The following is a 5258-nucleotide window of genomic DNA, read 5'->3' as shown; positions in this document are numbered from 1 at the left end:
GCTAGTTTTTTTTTTTGTATTTTTTAGTAGAGACGGGGTTTCACCATGTTAGCCAGGATGGTCTCGATCTCCTGACCTCGTGATCCGCCTGTCTCGGCCTCCCAAAGTGCAGGGATTACAGGCTTGAGCCACCGTGCCCAGCCTTAAAATTTGTCAATTCTTATTGAATATTCGTATTCTCATGGCAATATAGTTGTCTGCATAAATTCAAGAAGAATCTATTCTCCTTAAATAAGGACGTTCTTTGGAAAAATTGATTATATTACCGTGAGTTTGAACAGAATGTCATATTTGAGACTGATGTGCATAGAATTAGATGTGAACAGACATTTTTAATAAACTAAGGTTGACTTGATGGAGTCAATGCTTACAAAGCTCTCTTGAAATAATTGACCTGGTGCCTTACCTGACTTACAGGGTTCCAGGCTTACAGGTGAGTAAGATGGGTACACTTACTGGCAGGCCTAGGGCCTTAAGATGTTTTGGAAACCTCAAGAAGAGCAAAAGTTTTAGGATCTGAATGGATCCCCACATTTCTCTATCTGAAACTACAGATAGTGTAGGTGTAGTCTTTTTTTGGGGTGGGGTGGGGAATGGAGTCTCAGTCTTGCTCTGTTGCCCAGGCTGGAGTGCAGTGGCACGATTTCAGCTCACTGCAAGCTCTGCCTCTTGGGCTCATGCCCTTCTCCTGCCTCAGCTTCCCAAGTAGCTGGGACTACAGGTGCCCGCCACCATGCCCCCGCTAATTTTTTTGTATTTTTAGTAGAGACGGGGTTTCACCGTGTTAGGCAGGATGGTCTTGAACTCCTGACCTTGTGATCCACCTACCTCGGCCTCCCAAAGTGCTGGGATTACAGGCGTGAGCCACTGTGCCCGGCAGTGTAGGTATAGTCTTAAAAGTCTAATCTGAGATTCCTTATAAAAGTTCCAGCAAAGCAAACTTAAAAAGGCTCGTGTGGTCAATTATCATTCTTGCTGGACTTATGTAAATGATCAGGCCAAATTTAATGAGATAAGACTTATTTTGTAAACAAGAGTAATCTTACTTTATCTTTGATCTCAGTGGTAGTAATTATACAGAGAAATTTTACATTTCAATGGCAAACTATAACCCAGTTGTGTGAGTTATCAAACTCTAGTCTTGTTCACTGTCTTTGAACTACTTTTTTAGCTCTTTAAAGGATGGATCCTGCCAGCCAGGCGCGGTGGCTCATGCCCATAATCCCAGCACTTTGGGAGGCTGAGGTGGGTGGATCACAAGGTCAGGAGTTCGAGAGCAGCCTGACCAACGTGGAGAAATCCTATCTCCACTACAAATACAAAATTAGCCCATAATCCCAGCTACTTGGGAGGCTGAGGCAGGAGAATTGCTTGAATCTGGGAGGCGGAGGTTGCAGTGAGCCGAGATTGTGCCACTGCACTCCAACCTGGGCAACAAGAGCAAAACTCTGTCTCAAAACAAAAACAAACACAAAAACAAACAAACAAAAAACACCTGGATCCTGCTGTCTTACACATTTTGTTAGTAATTAGTATTTCCAATTTTCCTCCCACTCTACTGACTTGATGTCACTGAGAACTAAAACGCTTCCTTCTCAAAGCCTTGCAAGCTGAAGCTGGATGGCTAGATATAAACTTCAAAAGATTTATCACAACACTTGGGTCTTTCAAATATTTCCCAGAACACCTGCATCTTACAGACTGTGCTCCAGGAAATAACCATGATGGTGCCACTACCCACTACTACCATCCTTACTAAAGATGGCTGGAGTCCAACATCTAGAAAATTTCATAACTGACTTGCCCTCTAGACTGGGTTTATCGTCTACTCTGAACATTAATCATTGTTTTCATTTTGTTTCCTTGTTCTAATCTATGTTTTTCCCCCTTTTACAGATCTCTCATCTTACAGTTTCTAACTCAAATCATCTCCCCACAGCGATCAACTTAGCTTCCTTTTTTTAATGAAACTTCTAGGGAAGTTTCAGATGGAGAAATGTGTGGACATTCAGGCCCTAAACTTTGGTATAAAGATTATTTTACTGTGAAAATATTTGACCTAAGAAAGATGCAGCAAGAAATTTTATTTGAACTTCCTTTATTTCACTAAAGCAGAGCCTCCAGAAAATACAGGTGCCATTGGCTTCCCTCTGAGGAAGTTTCCTGCGAATTCCACTACTGTAGAGACAGATTGCCCATTCTTGTAAGCATCCAAAAGCCCAAAAGAACCTTCCACAACTTCCTACTGAAACTCCAAAATCTCCCAACACATTTTGTTAAGTGGATCTATAAACCTTTATTTCTATTTACTGAGTTACTCTAAACCTTGTCTTTTCTCCTGTTAAATTATTGTTGTCAGTTAATTTGCAGGTCCTCAAACACAGGACCCACATTGAACAAGGAAAAGCTTTCCTTCCAACATAGACAATATGACTACCTGTAGAACATCATTTTGAATGTACAAAAATTATTAAGCAAATTTAGCAAGTTTTCAGGACATAAGATGAATTGCAGATATCAACTGTATTTCCATATATTAGCAACAATCAGAAACAAAATTGAAAAAAAAAATCACCATTTACAATATTATCAAAAAATACAAGGCCTTGCACAGTGGCTCACGCCTGTAATCCCTACACCTTGGGAAGCTGAGGCAGGAGGATTGCTTGAACCCTGGAGTTCGAGACCAGCCTGGGCAGCATGGTGGGACCCCGCCTCTAAAAAGAATTTAAAAAATTAACTGGGCATGGTCGTGTGTACCTGTAGTCCCAGCTACTCAGGAGGCTGAGGTAGGAGGATAGCTTGGGCCCAGGAGGGTCGAGGCTGCAGTGAGCCATGATCACACCATTGCACTCCAGCCTGGGTGACAAAGTGAGATCCTGTCTCAAAAAATAAAAATAAAAAAAAATAAAAAATACTTATGTTAAAATCTAACAAAGGTTATGAGTTTTTTGTTTGTTTGTTTTTGAGATGGAGTCTCACTCTGTTGCCCCGGGTGGAGTGCAGTGGTGAGATCGCTGCTCACTGCAAGCTCCGCCTCCCAGGTTCACACCATTCTCCTGCCTCAGCCTCCCGAGTAGCTGGGACTACAGGCGCCCGCCACTGCACCCTGCTAATTTCTTGTATTTTTAGTAGAGACGGTGTGTCACTGTGTTAGGCAGGATGGCCTCGATCTCCTGACCTCGGGATCCGCCCACCTCGGTCTCCCAAAGTGCTAGGATTACAGGCGTGAGCCACCGTGTCCGGCCAGAGAAATTTTAAAAGACCTAAATGTGAATGGGTCAGAAGATTTAATACGGTTAAAATGTCAATTCTCCCCAAATTGATCTGTAAACACAATCCCAGCAGTCTTTTTTTTTGTGCAAAATGACAAGACAACTCTAAGATTTACAAGGAAATCTGAAGAATCTAGAAGATACAAAATAAGCTTGAAAAATAAAAACAAAGTTGTAGGACATAAACTACCTTATTTCATCACTTATTTATATAGCTACAATAATTAAAACAGCATGGTGCTGGCGGCAAAAAGATAAATAGCTCAATGGAACAGAATAGGAAGCCTAAAACGAAACACATACATATGCGACACAGATTTCGACGTAAGCACAGAGGAAATGCAGTAGAGACAAAAATAACGTTTTAACAAATGATGCTGGAACATTTGGATATGTATACACGCAAAAAAATGAACTTTGGTCGCTATCCCATACCGTATACAAAAATTAATTAAAAGTAGATCTTATCCTTTGAGCCCAGGAGGTTGAGGCTGCAGTGAGCTGTGATCACACCACTACATTCCAGCCTGGGCAACAGAGTGAAACCCTGCCTGAAAAAAAAAATAAATAAAAATAAATAAAAAAGTAGATCCTATACCTAATATACAACCCCAAACAGTAATATTTCTAGAAGAAATCCTAGGACAAAATATTTGTGATAGTGGAGCTGAAAAATCTATCAAATACTAAATTTTTTTTTACCACCTTGACTAAAAGTAATGGGTTTATATACTTCATCATATCATTTAATTCTAAATCTACAGAGATCAATGTCACTTTCTCAGTAAAAGTACGTGAGTCTTCAATGATGACCAGAACTCACACTCCCAAGTAAACCATAACACCGTGTCTCCCGAGTAGAGCTTATTAGAGCAATAACTTGTGATAATGATAAATATTGATCAAAGACTGAGCCTAGGAAGTGGGTTTTTTGAGGCTGCATATACTCAAGGCAATCCTTCAGAACCACAGAGGGCTCACTGGATCCTATTAACCGCTGAGTGAATGAATAAACAGATGAAACAGGGACCTGAGTAGATGGTAGTTGATATTCTTGTACATATATTCTACCTCTAGATTCAATAGAAAGAACGAAAAGTACATGAGTTTCAGTACCAACATCTTCGACAGCTACCAGCTGTATCACCTTGGACCAGTCAGGTAACCTCCCGTGAATCTGGTTGCTTCCGGGGCGGGGATCCGTGCGCGGGAGTTTTGAGCCTGGGAGCAGGCAGGGCACAGGAGCTGGAGGGCCAAGCCTTTGAGCTCTAGGGAGGTCGCCGGGATAGTGGGTAGTGCCCGGCCGATCGGCGGCTTGGGGGTTGCCTGAATGTGAGGTCTGGGGTCACCATGCGGTGATCTGAGTCCTGGGATGCCCCACAGGGATTTGCTGCCTCAGGGATCCGAAGTCTCATTCACTCCCCCACTGGGGACCTGAGCTCTCGAGATCCTTCTGCGGGGGTCTGAGATCTCGGGGTCAGCCTGTGGGGGTCTGAAGCCTCGGGGTCCTCGGGTGGGGTCTGAGGTCTCAGGGTCCCCTCCGTAGGGTCTGAGGTCTCGGGGTCTCCCGTGTGGGGTCTGAGTCTTGGAGTCCCCCATCCCCGGGATCGGCGGTCCGGGTCCCCGGAGCAGTAACGCGATGGGTCGGGCCCCGAACAGTAAAGTGGCGCGCCGGCCCCAGGTGGTGTAGGGCTGGCGGCGGGGGGATAACGGTGCCGAAAGTCCGCACAAAGCCGTCCGCTGGGGTCCCGCCCCGCCCGCGAGGCAATGACTGTGCCCCCTCCCATTCCTGATCCTCAACTCAGGTGAGCACAGATGAGGCGCCGGGAAGCTTCTAAGTCGCAAATGGAAATAGAAGGCTAATTCAGGGGTGAGGGGCCGTCGTGCTCGTTACTCCCAGGAGGAGAGAAAAAACCACGGCCCCGCAGCCGGGGGCGCGGCGAGGCATTATCCGGCCTCCTCCCCGGGGTCTCAACTCCCTAC

At 44.6% G+C, this 5258-nt stretch overlaps 1 long non-coding RNA gene across 1 annotated transcript; it reads right to left on the bottom strand.

The window, feature by feature from the left end:
• Positions 1-3623: 3623 nt before the first annotated feature.
• Positions 3624-4774, bottom strand: LOC105550708. The gene is made up of 2 exons (XR_001007760.1): positions 4423-4774; positions 3624-3826 (listed from the first exon to the last, which is right to left on the bottom strand). It is a non-coding gene; the product is annotated as an uncharacterized LOC105550708 (long non-coding RNA).
• Positions 4775-5258: the final 484 nt, after the last annotated feature.

This window comes from Mandrillus leucophaeus, unplaced genomic scaffold (assembly GCF_000951045.1).
Source record: "Mandrillus leucophaeus isolate KB7577 unplaced genomic scaffold, Mleu.le_1.0 Scaffold495, whole genome shotgun sequence".
Taxonomy (NCBI): Eukaryota; Metazoa; Chordata; class Mammalia; order Primates; family Cercopithecidae; genus Mandrillus; species Mandrillus leucophaeus.
The sequence above is the reverse complement of the archived record's forward strand: the minus strand, read 5'-3'. Positions and strand labels throughout refer to the sequence as shown.